General features: G+C 37.7%; 1 protein-coding gene across 10 annotated transcripts in view; it reads left to right on the top strand.

Annotated features, from left to right (window-relative positions):
- Nucleotides 1-17424, top strand: part of SEPTIN9 (septin 9) — a 302626-nt gene that overhangs the window by 238027 nt on the left and 47175 nt on the right. The window contains exon 1 of one of the 10 annotated variants that reach the window (XM_081937931.1): nt 6902-6951. The exons of the other annotated variants lie outside the window; for them this stretch is intronic. The gene's annotated coding sequence lies outside the window, so the exon portion shown is untranslated. Of the gene's footprint in view, nt 1-6901; nt 6952-17424 lie in introns of those variants that run through there. 10 annotated transcript variants of the gene reach the window in all.

The raw sequence follows: 17424 nt of genomic DNA, 5'->3' as shown, positions 1-17424 counted from the left end.
CTTTAGCCTCAGGCAGAATTTTCCAGATGGGAACATGAATGACAACTTCAAGGGAAGACCACAAAAGCTATATTAGTAAAGGCACAATCACATTTTGGCCTTAAAATGAAAGACAACTCTGTTGTGGTCTTGCAAAAAGGAAATGGGCTAGGTAGCTGTCTTTCTCTGAAAGTTTCAGGTCTTGCAAAATAAGGTTAGAAAGATAAGAATGTATTCATTCGGTTTATATCACTACACATCTTCAAACAAATGACTTTGGGCAACTAACAATTTAAAAAACCATACACACATACACACAGCTGAAATTTATATAGAGAGAGAGACAGAGACAATACAGATACTTTAATAAACCTAATGCACACTCTGACCTCCAACCTAATTGTGTGCATTAGCTGAACCAAATACACAAAAGGGTATATAAAAATGAACGTTAAGTTTTGATGCTGGACTTACTATATTTCTATAGCAAGGAAAGTAGAAAGGCTGGCTAAAAAGTGCTTGTAGGCTTAGAGCAAATCTTAGCCACTTTGGTCAAGTACAGGGGTGTCAAACTTGCAGCCCGAGGGCCAGATGCCACATCCACCCTCGTTTTAGTGAAGAGGAAAAAAGTCACGATACATCATGAGATACCATGATGACGCGAGTTTGACACCCTGGTATAGTAGTTAAGGCACCAGACTAAATACCAGGAGATTGTGAGTTCTAGTCTTGCCTTAGCAATGAAAGCCAGCTGGGTGATCTCAGGCCAGTCTCTCAGCCCAACCCATCTCACAGGATTGTTGTTGTGGGGGAAATGGGAGGAAGAAGGTACATTGGTATGTTCACCGCCTTGAGTTATTTATAAAAATAATAAACGTAGGATATTAATTAATTTGGGATTGGGAACTAGGTGCCTGGGCTTAGGAGAAGGACTAAATTATTATTTATGCATATGTTCAATATCGAGAGTTGAAAGTTTGTGAGGCAGGTAGAACAAGAATGAGTGAGTTCAAACTACAGAAGTTACAAGTTAATCGAAACTTTTCAGGTTGTAAAAAGGTATGGAATGAGATACCTTGAGAAAGTATGGGATATCTTGCTTTGCTCACTTTGGAAGAAAACTGAACATTCTATGTCAAATGTGGATCTTAACGGATGTACTATAACCGTGATGGCTAACCTTTATGTTGTCGCTTGCCGTAAGCTCATGCGACAGCACGTGTGGGCACCTGCACCCATAATGTACTGCGTGTATGACCTCTCCATGCTCCCCCTGCCTCCCCTGCACAACCCCTGCCCTCCCACCACCTCCCCGCACATGCACGTGCCCCCCGCCGCCCCATTTTGGGCCTAGTAGACCTCCCTGCAGCCTCCTGGGAACAAAAATGGGTCACAGGGGGGAGTGCCATACCCCCATGCTCTCCTTGCCCCCGCGCATGCACACATGACCCTTAATCCTCCATGTATGTGCGTGCATTTCCTGCATGCACCACACTCCCTGAAAGCGAGTGACCTGAAAATCAGTTGAGCAGCAGGAGGTGCACATGCATGGAGCTGAGCTGGGGCAACAGCATGCCCGCAAAGAGGGCTCTGTGTGCCACCTGTGGCACGTGTGCCATAGGTATCACGGTACTATAAAATGGATTCCACTCTTAATTCTGTGGGATGCTTGGAACATCTGGAACCTGGATTCTTGGCCATGTTTACAGTTGATTGTATGGCTATTCCGAGGAAGCTTTTTCCTGGGTCTGGTTCTCTGATTTCAGATATTAAGAACATAGGTTTTTTGGATGGTGAAGTCTTTCCCACAAAAGATGTTCATTGAGCAAATACAGGCACCACTCTGTTACTCTTTCAAATGAGGACTGTGAAGAGAAAAGAATGCAATAGATGTTATTGCTGTTCCTTCCTCCAGTATATTTCAGTGGTGGAGGCAAGGTGGCTATTTGGAGTACAATTGAAAAAGAGGCCCTTCCCTTGCTTTTGGTCTCCTTGATCTTTCAAGACAAGTAGAGGATTGGATAAAGTGAAAATCCACTAACTGTATGCATTTTGCAACTCATGAATTAGAGAAGAAAACAAAGTGAGTAATCTATCAAATATCAAGGATAGTCTACATCATTGCCATGTGAGGTCCAGGTTGCTTGGGAGATGTTTGCTTTGGCACCAAATGTGTAATAAGGATGGTATATATTGGTTTCCCAGGGAAGCATTTCCTTAATAAGGAACTGGGTGGGAGAAATATTTTATGCAAGACAGCGCAAATTCAGCATTCAGTTCTGCCCATAAAGATAAACAGGAAACACATAGCAACTAATTTGTCATTGCGAATGAAAACAGTTAGACAAGTGACAAAGCTTGTTCACACTCGTCAAACCCCAGACTTTCTATTCATATCAGAAAGTTGTGGTTCTGAACCAAATCTAGGAAAATGATAATGGCTATCCTTCTCCATTCTTATATGATAATATTCAGTTCATATCAGTTCATTGAATTTGGGGATACAAAGTGATCTCTTGGAATTCTGAGGCTGTTTGGGTCCTCGATTCTTGTCCATTCTGGCCAATGAAAGTAGTTAGAGATGGGAAGGATATCTTTTATCCCTCCCTAAAATAAAACTCTCCTTAATTTCAAATACAGATACTAGACAGGGACAAATTCATGCAGCATATGATGACATCACCACTCCTTTGGTTTCCAGATGAAACTGGTTATGTGGATATATTTCCATTGGGATTCAGTCCTTTCTTCAATACTGGAATGGCCTTGGATACACAGTAATCTGTGCTTTATCATAACATTTAACAACTGTATGAAGTTGCTGGGTTGTCATCAGTATGTACATAACATCTAGGTATATATCTCATTTCCTACAGCTCCTAGTAGGGAGTATAAATATTCTTCACTGATGTCTGCAAGCAGTGATGATTTGGGTGAGGGTTAATAAAGTGAAATTAAACCCCAGGTAAGATAGGGGTACTCTTTAATGCAATTTTAGCAGTTTCAGGGTGGATTTGATTTAAATCAAGTGGATTTTAAATCACGATTTAAATCACTAGTAAAAAGGCGATTTAAATCCACTTGATTTAAATCATAATTTTTAAAGAGCAACTGTTATTTCTGTTCTGCAGTGACTCCTCCTCTGACCCGCTGTTGATTCACCGTAAGTCCTAATATTGCAGAATATACAGCCTCATGATACATAACTAAGTTCCATTTCATGCTGAATAAACTAAATTATTAATGTACCTTAAATAGAAAACTACGGTATTTTTCGGAGTATAAGATGCTCCGGAGTATAAGGCGCACCAAGGTTTTGAAGAGGCGAATTTTAAAAAAAAGTTTTTTTTTCACTCTGCAGACCTCCCAAAACCGGCCCGTTTTTTGTCAAAAAAAAAAAGGGCATGAATAGCCTTTAGGAGCCTTGCAGAGCCCATTTTTCACTCATTTCTGCCCTCCCCAGCCCCCAGGAGCACTCTGCAAGGTTCCTAAAGGTTATGCATGGCCATTTTGGTGAAGGGGGCGGGATTTCGAAAGGCAAAAAATGCTGTATTCAGTGTATAAGACGCACCCAGATTTTCAGCCTATTTTTTAAGGGGGAAAAGTGTGTCTTATACTCAAAAAAATATAGTATATGTATTTTATTAAAATAAATTTGATAAAAATAAACAAAATCCAATTTAAGTAATGAAAATCGGATTTTTTTTAAAAAAATTAAATCAATTTTTATTCACCCTGAGCAGTTTATTTGAGTCCAAATGCTGCTGTATTACCCTTGAATAAGCGCAACATTAAAATAAAAGCAGCCAAATTTCTGTTTTATTCCTCAACATCCAAACTTTCCAAAGAATTGTAAGATATGTTTGGGTAAGTTGACCTCACATTTATTAACACTCCATTGTCATATATTCTGGGTTCTGATTGTTTAAGATAAATTAATTTCTTCCTCATTCTGCTTCTCTTAACCTAGCCTGTACGTGTTTTAAGCAATTTCGCTTGTCCCGGAAGTAGTTTTACAGTTGTAAACATGATTGCACAGTTCAGATTTAAGCTTCCCTCCTCAATCTGTGCATTGTGGTCTCATGAATATCAATGGCTGCATTGGGCCAAGGATAAAGGACATATGTTACGTAGAACAATGATCTATTGTTACTTATAGAAAACTGTAGACAATCTAATGTGGAACTGTTATTAAACTGTTTTCAATAGTGACAAGTAGAAAATTATTGTGGGCAAGCGGTCAATGCATTCTATTTTTGTTTCAATTTTGTAAATGTTATGTTCAAACAATGATCATTTTTATCTCAGTTGTGGCCATAAGTTGAGGACTACCTGCAAAGAAAATAAAAAGTCATGTTATTAGGAAGGCAGAGGATAATTTGCTTGAAATTAACAGATACAAAGATTGGAGAGTCAGTGCTATTTAATACACTTGGTGTAGAATATTTTCCCAATCTTATTTTAAAATAAAATAACAGACAGTTAACTAATTAATTAATGTTTAATTAATTAATTGACAGTTGCTGCTGGTTCTGATAACATTTCTATAGGAATACTGTAAAAAGATAAAACTTTATAGTGTAACCTTTTAGACTTAAGCAGCAGCGTAGGTCAACAAAGTTGTCCAAGGTACAACTTAGTCCCATTATGAAACTAATCTTGGTACAGTAATGCCAGTTTCATTACTATTAGAAGATGTAATCACTCTACTATTATTTTCTTACATTAAAGATAAATACCACTGGATTGGGTGTGTATATTTGGTTTCAAAAGTAAGAACTTATTAGCAGAATGATAGATGTGCTTATTGGCTAAAATGGGAAGATAATAGTTGTAGCTTTTACAATTAAGGTTTGCATTAATTACTGCATGGCAGTATATTGGTCCAGAAGTGATAGTTACATTAAACCACTCCTCCTTGATGATTTGTGATTGATTCCACAGTGTTATTTGTTAATTTACTTAATATATTTCTAAGGTATTCATTTGGACATGGTTGTTCAGTGGCTAAGATGCTGAGCTTGTTGATCAGAAGGTCGGCAGTTCAATGGTTCAAATCCTTAGTGCCACGTAACGGAGTGAGCTCCCGTTACTTGTCCCAGTTTTTGCCAACCTAGCAGTTCGAAAGCATGTAAAAAATGCAAGTAGAAAACTGGGAACCACCTTGGTGGGAAGGTAACAGCGCTCCGTGCGTCTTCGGCGTTTAGTCATGCCGGCCACATGACCACGGAGATGTCTTCGGGCAGTGCTGGCTCTTCGGCTTAGAAACGGAGATGTGCACCACCCCTAGAGCCAGAAATAACTAGCACTCATGTGCAGGGAAACCTTTACCTTACCTTAAGGTATTCATTAAAATAATCTCTCAGTGGTAAGAATGTGAAAGATAAAGCTAATAAATCAGTACAAAAAATGTCAAAGCAAACATTAAAGATTCTAGAGGGCATGGCTATTTGAAGTTAAAGACAAAAATTAATGAATACTTGACATGCAATTCATTTGTTTCTGAAATATTAACATAGGTTCTCTGTCAAAATTGTAATGCTTCTGAATGTGGGCAAATGCATGATATAATGATTTGTGGTGTGCATATCCATAGATCGGGACAAAATAAAAGTAATGGTAGCTTGTTCCAGATGGAGTGTTTAACATTCGGTGTGTTCATTTTGGCAGTGTTGTAGGGCTTCCAGGTGATGTTGCTATTACTTAGTGATTAGACCACATTGTATTTTTCTTCGATCCAGTTTTTTCCACGGAACAGGGATAGGCCACTTAGGCAGAAAAACTAAAGATACAGCTCTTCAAAAGCATAGGTGTTTTGTAGGCATTGGAGAAGGGTTAGTCTTGATGTCAACAGTCAATGCATTCCCCCTTCCTTCTTTCCTCAGAAAAACATTAAGATTCTTTGAAATATGTGCAAAAGTATTTCATATGTCAACATTTGCATGTCATCATTTTTCATACAGGATTTTTAGTGTGTTAAAATATTGCTATTTTGAAATCAACCTTGTATGTCACTTCATGTTTATCTCTGTTCATCATTCTAGTTTAGTTTTTATTTTATTTTATTATATATCAAACATTTTAAACGCCCATCTTCTTCACAAAGGGGTTCTGGGCAGTGTACAATTTAATCAGCACAATAAAATATTATAAACTGGATACTTTTAAGATTAAAAATTTTAAAAATGTAAAACAATATTATAAAATTACGAAAGATGGAGAGTTCAGAGATGCAGACACTAAGAATTATTTATCAGTTTTATATAGTTGCCCATCTCACTATTTTTTGACCCATTTTTGTTAGTCAGCTCTGAAATGGAAAATCTTCCTGTAAGAACATTTAAAAAAATAATTAACCAAAAACCATTAGTCATTTGTAAGCCTAAAAGAATCTAAATTCTCCACCTTGTGAAACAGATGGTTTTACCCAGTCTAAAGTAGGAGCAGTGATTCCTGAAAACTGCTTTGAAATATTTTCATAGAAGCTACAATCAGAAATGGAGATAGAAGTTAAGTTATACACATGTGGATATGAACTTGCATAAGACTGAATTCCAGCTGAGGTGCTTTATTTTTCTAATCAGCAATGAACTATGATTTCGTGTTTCAGAGTGCCAATGTGGCAACAACTAAAAATATATCCTCAGCTGTATAAACGGCTGTTTTGTACAGTGTTTCAGTAAAAAAAAAAACAATGAAACAAAATTTTCACCACAGCTGTACCTCATAATTTATAATTCATATGTGTTCTTTAAAAAAAAACACAGTAAAAATGCATGTTTGTCATTTTATAAAATGGTAGTGTTATAGATTAGCATTTTCTACTTCAGAAATTCTTGCAATCCAATGTGAAATAATGAAAGTGACATGCTTTCACTCAATAAAACAGTTTCATACATGTTCTTAATTTCTTTTGGGAAGGAAGTAAATGGACAGTGGACAGAAGAGAGGCTGTGTGAACAGGACAAGCATGTAAGTTTGAATATGCTTTGATCCACTTATTGATCTGGGTGAGTTACTGCAGATGCCTTTGGAGTAAAATACAGAGTAGGAGCAAGTTGATTTTTTTCAACTTTAAAAAAAGCCATTACAGAAAAGTGATGGCATAATGCAAAAAGAAATTTATGTTTACACAGAGCCTATCATTGTGAAAAGGGGATTTCCCATAGCATAATCTGTGTTGAAGTAATCCATTTTTTTGAATCAGCCATAAAATATTTTATCTGCCCATTTGTTTCCACATTCCAGCAAAATAAGCAGCTTCTTGTGGTAGGATAGGAGACTTTTGAATGTAACTATTTTGCACTGATGGTTTTCTAAGCAAGAACCTATTGGATTGGCTGGTGAAATTCAAATAAAATCTGGCTTACTACGGTAGCTCTTATTTTCCTGCTTGGCCTAAATCAAGTTTGGAAAGAAGTGAAACCACCTGCTTGTAGGCAAGTCTCATATTTGGCATTGAATGGATTAAGATTATAAATTTTAATGCTCATTGCAGTGGATAAAATTCTGTCAAATCATCAAAAGAGTTGTAATTCATCAAAAAAGTTTCTTGTTGCAACAATGCCAACAGCCAGATTGAAGTTGGATTTCCAGTCTGGTTTACCGCACAGTGGTAGTAGATTTTATATTTGTTGTCTATGTGATCCCTTATTGTTTGAGAAAATAAGATCTAACTTATTTAACAATGACAAGCTTGTAATGCCATGACTCTTGGCAACAAAACGGTGGAAAGGAAGACATCCAACTGAGTTGACCCAAATTTTTAATGAGTGCAAAGTGGAGCACCGGGTGGGCAATAAGACAGCTAACAACAGTTCATCATGGAGAAGGAATGCAAATTCTGAATATACAAAGGGTAAGACAGTTTGTGGCACTTGGTATTGCGAAGTGACCCATCTGGTGTAACCTAGTTTTCACTACGTTAATGGGGTGCCTGAATTTAGTTCCCACATCTCATCTTGACCATATATGTGTTGGATGCCATTCACTAACTCTAGAGCAGTGGTACTCAACCTGTTCCCTACTGCCCACTAGTGGGCGTTCCAGCTTTCATGGTGGGTGGTATGGGTTTGCTGTAACTCTGCTTTATAAATTTTATAAAATAAAGTTACTTCCCTACTTTATAAATCACCATTACTGTGGAACCGGTGGGCGGTTAGAAAATTTTACTACTAACAGAGATACAAAAGTGGGCGGTAGGTATAAAAAGGTTGACCACCCCTGCTCTACAGACTGAAGATCCTACTTAGCTCATTCAGATTTCCAAGTAAACACCTGAGCAGGTAGACTGAAGTTCACGATACATGTAAAAATGAAAATACTGTCAAGTTTTTCATTGAGATACTATGTAAACTAAAGTTTATATTATTGTTTGAAATAGCTATTTTTTGAATGAAGGATGGTGTTTTTGTTTACTAGGCCAACATGATTTTTCAGGCTTTCAAATTACCCAAAGATCTTCATTGAAATAAGATTAGTTGTAAAAGCAGGAGAGAGCCTGATTTAAAATTTTACAGTTTGGACTATTTATATGGATGGAACAAGGAACTGCAGAATTTTAATTTATCAGATAGGATATTCAGCTACATTTTGAACTTGCTAAAAGACTGCTGAGGGAAAAAAAATAGGTGTTCGATCTAATTTTGTAAATTCTGAATTTTTATTGAGTATATCATCTAAGATTATCTCCAGCTTTGTTAGTGTTGAAAGATTTATATTGCTAGAGGAGTTGTGCCCACAACTCATTTATTTATACATTTAGTTATTTGATTTATGTTCTGAACAGACTTCAAGAAGGCTTAACAATATTCATCTGAGAATGGAGACATTTCAGAGTAATAGCTGGGTTTTATGCATTCAACACTGGGATATCCATCACAGTTTGCTTCTTTAATCCATCAGGGAAACTTCCTTGCAATCAATATCAGCATTGGGCAATACTTAATAAGGCTGATTAGCCCCAAAATTAATAATAGCATCAATATCAATGTATAAGTATAACCAAATAACCAATGTGATCCCAGTTTATTTGAGAATACTGTGGTGTATGTTATTAATCAATAAGCCAGGGATGGAATTCAATACTGCATTCTTAGCTGCTTCTTATTATTGGATATTCAACATCTGTTCCATTTTTGCTATTTCCAAAATTATTTTGATTAATTAGGTTTAATATGATCAACTTTCCAATCCATTATTACGTTAGGAAGGTAAAATGATTAAAAAGGTTCATATTGTAAACTAACAGAGAAGAATAAAATCTTATTTGACCCTTCTAGATTAGGACAGGTTGGGAGCCTTTTACTTGGTACCAATTAGTATAAATGGTTTTTGCTGAGCAGATTGTGTTCTGTTCCACTGCAAGCAGTGGTATGTTTATATAGTTAAAGGAACACGTTTACTGATATAATGGTACCGTAATCTGATGTTGAAGTTTGATTCTCTGTAGACAAATGAGTGGAAATAGAACTTGTCTACCCATTTCTGTAACTTTAGTAGCAATACTTTTCCTTTCAGGGAGCTTAAAAAGTGTGCAGAACTTTCCAGTATTTAATATTTTACCATATGGTATTCTGTGTTTAGTTTCAACTGTTATCTTTGGTTACTAGTCCTTTTTAAACTTGTTGCTTCTTTTGTTACAGAAGTCATGGAGACTTGCTGAGTTCACAATTTTTAGAATTGGGAGTTGTTAGTCCAGTATTTATCCATTGTACCATTGTGGTTTTATAACTTGGAGTTCAGCAATTTCCCATTACTATACCAGTTACTGGAGCCATCACTCCAGATCATAGAAGAATTTGCCCTCTGACCAATTTCTGGTGGAACTTGGGGCAATGAGGTCCTTTTCTGAACTGTCAAAATAGAAGAGTTCAAGCAAGTTTGTCTATCTTATTTTCTAATAACTCTCATGCTTTTAGCCTTAAGCAATGGATCTTTGGCATATCTGATACGCTAGAAGTGCATTATCTAAATAAAACCCAAATCAGCAGGCCAATGGAAAATATACACAAATAGGACAGGAAAAAGAAGGTTCTTTTCCAAGGTAATGTATCCCAGGCAATTCTGTTTGTAAAACAAGAGTCCACATTAAAGGACAGCACAATGTATATTAATTTGGGTCAATAAACTATGGGATGATTGTTAATCTAGAATTATTCCCAGTAGCAAGTAACCCAGATGGAAGCATTCAATGCTTTTCTGTCACATGTCACACATAAAATCCATCAAGCTACACACGAGATCCAAGAGGGGAGTACTTAAGCTCCATCTCTTTTGTCCTTGTCTTGTCTATATGATTAATTTCCCCAGCACCATAAAAAGATCCTTTGTTTCCCAATCCCTGACCCCCTATGGTTGAAGTCTTGCTTAGATGCTCCATATTGTTTACCATGGAATGAATGAGCTGTCTGTGTCCTTGGCAAAGGAAAAGAGAAGGGCCTCTGTGCTGGCTAAAAATAGGTACACCAGTGGATCAACACTTCATACATAATGGCAAGGAGTTCTCCTTTGAAATTTCCCCCCATCTTACTCTTTCTATGTCTTTTATTTTTGCTGGTCTGCGGGGGAAATTCAGAGTTTTTAAATTCTACTTTTGATTCCGCTTTGAGGTTAGCGGGGACTCCTATGTAAAGCACTACAGCAACTGAAGTGTGTTATCTGTCCCAAACCTCTTCTATTAGTGAATTGATAGCTGTCCACTCTTGACCAAAAGAAAACCTCTTGAGATCCAGCTATTCATGGCTTCTCATGAATAAACTTAACTGAGTGGGTTTGCATTGTGGAAAGCTAGGGTAGCATCTTAGTATTAATTATTCTAGCTCAACCTATTACACTTCTGAAATGGTGAGATTGATACTTTCTGAAGCGGAGCCCTGAATCAGGATGATGGAAGTGTACCCTCTTTTACTTTTCCTATATAAAAGTATTGTGATTTTTCTTTAGTTAGAACCAGGGGTGGTATTCACTTATCTTCCCTACTGGTTCGCAAATGTGCACTTTGCTCACATGCACCACCTCTGCACATGCGCACAGCCTTCTGTGCATGCGCTTTTGGCAAATAGAGGGCATAAATGGGATGCCACTACTGGTTCGGGTGAACTGGTCCAAACCGGTAGAATGCCACCTCTGGTTAGAACCAAAATACTGTTGGTTGCTTTCTAAATCTTCTTCCTACATGCCCCTCCTTTCTTTCTTCTTGGAGCAGTACCTTGGGAAGTAGAGAATGTAAAATCCATTGAGTAACTTTCCCAGCCAAGGTTTCTATGTCCTCCCTTCTGTGTTCCAACCCAGTTCTTTCTTTCTAGAATCTAGACATTTCAGCCATGGTCACGAATCTTTCTGTGGCTTAGCTTGTGTCGCTTCCCTATGAGGCAGAACTGGACAGAGTGCATGCACCAGTGGTGAAATTCATTTTTTTTTTTACTACTGGCTCTGTAGGCGTGACTTGGTGGGCATGGCAAGAGAAGAATACTGAAAAATCCCCATTCCCTCCTCACTCCTGGGGGAGGGATATTGCAAAATCTGCATTCCCACCCCGCTCTGGGGCCAGCCAGAAGTGGTATTTGCCGGTTCTCTGAACTACTCAAAATTTCCACTACTGGTTCTCCAGAACCTGATGAATTTCACTCTTGGCATGCACCCATTCTCTTTTTAAACTGCTTCAGTATTGTAATCCTTTCCCCCCACCCCACCCCTCTGTGTGTTGATTTTATCAGCCATTTCTGTTCACGCAGAATATTACAAAACATGAGTCTAATACGCTTTGTAAATGAAATAAGCTATTACTTACAAATACAGTCACGAGCTGAAGAAGCCTCTAGCCAGACTGCAGATCTGGGTCTCAGATCTTTAACAAATGGATATATAATTTAGTTTTTATTGGAGCCAGGTTAGGAATTTCTGCTCCTTCCTTCCATTTTTCGGTTGCTTTGGAGCTGAGCAAATCTAAGCAGCTTACAATAATTAATAAAACAAATTATGTAGCATGGAACAAGCAAAATTATGTCAGGCAATTTAAATTACAGACCAGTCACAAACATAATCTTCATAAACCGTAATAAATGGCATTGATGCATCCCAGATGTCGATTGGTTACATCCTTTATCTCCCTATGTCTGCTTAAAGGGCCAAGTTTTTAACTGTTCTCTGGATGTTAGTAGTTAGGATGCAGTTCTTGTTTCTGGTGATAGCTGGCTGCGTAGGAGGGGAACCCCGCCAAGGAATGCTCATCTCCAAGTCTTCTCCCATCATATCTTCCTGGGGGAGGAACAATTAACAAGAGTTCTCTACTAGCACACATCAGGCATTCTTATAGATATCCAGATATTTATTCCCTGTCTTTGTTCTCTTGTCACACAAAGTGTCTTAGAATATTGTCTCCTCCCCTTTTTGTTTCTCCACAATCCTGTCGTACATGGACTGAATTCTGAGAGGGCAAATATTAGATTTGTAAGCAAACAAAACATTATTGGTCATCCCGTCTCATCCTATGATTTTAGTGATGGGTTACGGTTGTGTTTTCCTATCACTTCCTCCATATATTCCTGTACCATAGATGTCTGCTAAAGGGGTAAAGATGAAGAAGTTGCATGGTGACTTTGGATTTGGCTGGATGTGCTCTGCAATATCCATGGTCGTTTGTCTTTTCTATAGTAGTGTCTACTCTTCTTCAGGGAGAGTAGTGTCTTCCCTTCATCTGGTCCAACTTTGTGCTCATTTGACTAAAGAGCCTGTCTGATCTTGCTGTCAACTTTAATTATTTCTGACTGTCTAACCTTGTCCATTTTGCTTAGAATCAAGGTTCATATTTGTATCTGGTATCGAAGAAGTGCTTCAGAATGTGCAAGAATGTTAATGTAGCATCTTGTTGAAAATCACTAAAATAATGGTGTTTTCCCCCAAGTTGCACAACTGCCATGGGAACTGCCACTCTAGTTGTTTGATCCAAGAAAAATACCATGCTGTTTTGAACTGTCACAGATTTGGTGTTTTATTTGTCGTCCTGCCCATTCCAAAGAACCTGTTTCAAATCAAATAAAAAGATGTGCTCATTCTTACAACATCACTGCCATGGTTAATTGAGCTGCTAAGAATAAATAACTGGGGTAGAATATCTGTAAAGACCATTGTATGTAAATTCCCAAATACATACCAATGATTTTACTAAACTTGGCTGCTTGTTATTTAGGAAAAATCATTACTAAATATATTCTCAGTGATCCTACTTAGTTTCAGTTTCTCCAAAAACAATAGGCAGACCATGGGAGTGGGCAGGTACTATTGTTCTTCCTATTTTCTTTCAGGTTTGGAAGAATTTTTTTGAGGTTGAAGAGAGAAAGTGTGTTTCATTGTGTATAACAATGAAACACACATGAAAATCCAGACTCATGGGGTCAGGGAAATAGTTTCGTTTGCTGCAATGTGTTCCCTGCTTAATTTTTAAATAGGCAACTGTGATAAATGGGAGCAATTGTGGGCTTGGAATGTAATCATCAAATATGTTTCAGTTTATTTAATTGGCATGCTGTGGTTTACTTTTTCCTGTAGAATAATTAGTTGGTGTACTAATTATTATGGGTTGAAAGAAAGACTCTTGAAACTAGCATTACTTGGCTTGATTTTAGCTGTTGTCAGATGATTAATTAGATCAGTGTTTCTCAACCTTGGTGACTAAGTCCTGTGGACTTCAACTCCCAGAATTCCCCAGCCAGCTGCCTGGGGGATTCTGGGAGTTGAAGTCCACAGGACTTAAAGTCGCCAAGGTTGAGAAACACTGAATTAGATTGTTCATGAAGTCTCCCAAGTCAAGTTCAATTTGAAGGAGCCCTTTCTTTTTTGTATGATCTTTGACACACTGTAGCCTTTGAGGTGAAAGCCTGAGCAGGTATGTAAGTGGCTTTGTTTAGTTTGTCTTTTTCTAGTCTCTGCTTAGTTTTTAATTTGTTTTGTTTATCTTTTTGTCACTTTGTGAGCTGAGTGGCTATATAAATTGGTTTAATGAATAAATACATTGTAATTAAGTTGAAAAAAATGAGTGCAAAGGAGGGTGTAGGAAAAGGACTGGCAGATTCTGGAGGTGGAGTGAAAAGGGGGGATTAGCCTAGAATCTCTTTATAGTCACAAGTGAATTAAGTCCCTCTTGAGTGCTGTTTACCCATATTTAACTCTCACTAGGTGCTGACCCCAAGATTCCTGTACATAGACTTTTAGAAATAAATCAGTTAATTGATTTTTCATATTTTTATGACTCAATTTATATTGTGATGACTCAAAGGATTGTTGTGGTGTTTACTGTGCTGATCAGAGACCCTTTTTTATCACTTTGACTAAAACACTGGAACCTGCAGATTCCCCAGCATATATAAACAAATGATTCCGTTTGTGACTTTGCTGTATTGCAACCTGTGCACTCTACAGCTTCACCAATCCAAGTTTTAGTTTTAATGGGGGGAATCCCTTCCTCCTCCCCCCTTTTCATCCACATATAAGCTTCTGCTAATATCCCTATAACATTCTCCTATGAAACTTGGCCACTGTTCCATCTAGCTGGCTAATGGATGTAGGAAACTAGCAACCAGCTCTGTTCTCCACAATGGTTTCCTGACAACATTTTTTAGTAGTAAGAGAACAAAAGTTCCAAGAAACCCAATTGAAAGATTGTTCCTTGCTCCTTGGAACAGTTGAGAAAGGTGCTATAGAATAGTGGCGTGCCATTATTGCATTCAGCTACAGTTGGAGATCTAATTCCCAGGAGATGGGATGAGCAGAAATTCCTGATAGTGGGAAACTGCTCTTCCCCATAGTTCCAGAGAAGGCATTTCAATCAGGCATTTGCAGTGTTTCTTAGTTAATTTTCCAACATCCAATCAAGTCCCACAACTTTGAAGGGAAACATGTGGAAGAGGCCAGTATTTGCTCTGCCATCTGCATTATCTCTCCCTTGCATGATTGTTGGAGAGTGCCTTTCTCTCAGCTCCCATTTTTCTCACGCTCACACATTCTAGCCGAACAACAGGGATCTCCAAGCCTACAGGCAGGGTGAGACTAAGGATGTATATACACTCCTTATAAAATTGGAGTGAGTGGGAGAGATTCAGAAAAATTCCCACAGGGACTTCCTGTTCTAAGTTGAGGGCTAATGCTAGTTAGTAATGAGTTCCTGTCATGGGATGGAAATTTCACCATCAACTGAGAACAGTAGAAGTATTCAATTTTGTACACTTTTCTATTCCTTTTTTAAGCAAACACCTCACTCTATAACAAACAGCTTCTACCCGGGCTTCACTATTAAACACATATTTGCTGCTTGCAAAAATATGGGGTAGAATTTCCTCTTGGGGATGGTGCATGGGAACTGATGATCAATTGAAATAATAAAATATTATTTTTAATAAGTTACAGATGTCTTCAGCAATTTATTCTATCACAAACTGGTGGCAAAGACTAATGTAATTGCATTAAAATCTTCTCTGTACAGTAGAACCTCTGGTCACGACCATAATTCGTTCCATAACTTTGGTCGCAAACCAATTTGGTCATGACGGAACCTAATTTTGGAAATTCGGCACTTACAAAAAAAGATGGCAAAGAAGGAGAAATTGGCCATGAATTTATTTATTTTTTGAACTTTTTGGTCAGAACCCCCATTTGTTTGTGGTCAGAAGTGTTTGTGACCAGAGGTTCTATTGTAGTTTGACAATGAATCCAAAGTAGGCTCAATGTTTTAGAGGCAGGATATGCGAAGGTTTTCTTGCTTGCCCTTTTCCTTTCTGGTGGAATGTTTTCTTCTTAGCCAGCTGGAATCAGTCTTTCCCTGAACAGCAATTTCTGCAGCTCATGTCTCAAGTGTGTTGTGTGTGTGACGGAGAAAAGGAAAGATATGTGTTTCTGCTGGGATTGCTGATATTCCGTTTACATACCCTAAATCACAATTCTGAATTAATCCTATGCCTGGATTACAGGCCTACAAGCAGTGCTTTGTTCATATGATTGAACTACATTTTTTCCTTCCAAGAATTCCTTTCATATAGAAAATTAGCAAGTTAAGAATAACTCCCTCTTCCAAACAGTGAATATCCTACGTGGATATCCTGTGTGCAAGGGATTTGATTGAGGCTCTTGAGACTCATCTAAATGGAATTTCCTTGCTATTGCTCTATATAATGTAATGTAAGACAGTCCTCAATCGATCATGTAAAATCACTCTCCTCAATACTTTCTTACTGGATGAGAGTTCAAACAGAGAATCCAGCCTGTTATAAAGATACTGTCTTGTTGGTACAATGTGGAGATTGCATCCATGGCAACAGATATAGCGTTAAGCCAGTGGACAGAGAAATGTACTTGTGATTTAGAAGCTTTCTAGGCCCACTAAGGTTTTACTGACATTACATTTAAACTGAGTTTAATTCTGAGAAAGTGATGTTTGTGCCATTAGGCTATAAAATGTTCCATACATCCCACATTGTGGCAACCAGATATGAGGGATGTCCTTGTTGTCTCCTGGATGTCAGTATTGCAAGGGTCTTAATATCATTTTCTAAAATCTGTTTCAATTTTTTCAATTTTTACTTCTTGTTGATGACCTTTCTGGATAGTTACCTGCATAGCTGACTTCCCAAGAGGAAATTGGGAAATCTAAGCAGATTTGAATGGGTGCCATGTTTTTAAAATATGGTTTAGTTTTGGCCTAAATGGCCTACATTTGCTTTGGCCTAGTTTTTTTTCCTGGAACTTTCAGTAGAAATCATTATTCTTCTGTTCTTTGCAGTCAGGTTCTGAAAAGGCATAGATGAAAATAAAAAGTTATGTGAATACATAGCACTTCCCCCTTGTCTTTTCATGTCATGCATGAGTGTTTATTCAAGAATTTCATGTAGACATATACCAGCAACTAGCAAAGAATAGGAATAAAAGAATGGTTCTCATTATAGGTAGACGTAAATGTAGAGTTCCCTGAGGATCTAGATTGGAACCTGTGCTTTTTAATTTGTTCGAAAATTATCTGGATTTAGGAAGGAGCTGGGAGATAGCCAGGTTTGTGGACCACATTATGTAGGGAGAGTAGAATTTTAAAAAAAATGTGTGCATGAAATATTTAACCAGATTAATAGTAATAAAGACTTTACAGAGTTTGTGTATTCAACTACTAGGTCTGCTTAACTGACTTAATTAAGTAAACACCCTGCCAAAAGAATCAAATTGCTGGAACAATTTTCCACATGAGAGAAAACCTTTGAGGGTTAGCAAGGAAGAAGGATTAGGGCCAGAGGCACATCTGAAATATTCAGAGGGTTTGGACACTCTGAAAACGGCTGCCATCATAGACATAAAATACCCATTTTCCAGAACACAAAGTAGCCCCTGAAATTTTCTTTACCATTACAGAGAGGTCCAAATGACTAAAGCAGGTATTTGCAAATGCTGCCTTTCTATTAATTATTA

This window comes from Natrix helvetica (assembly GCF_964273705.1).
Source record: "Natrix helvetica genome assembly, chromosome: 1".
NCBI classification, from domain to species: Eukaryota; Metazoa; Chordata; class Lepidosauria; order Squamata; family Natricidae; genus Natrix; species Natrix helvetica.
The sequence above is the reverse complement of the archived record's forward strand: the minus strand, read 5'-3'. Positions and strand labels throughout refer to the sequence as shown.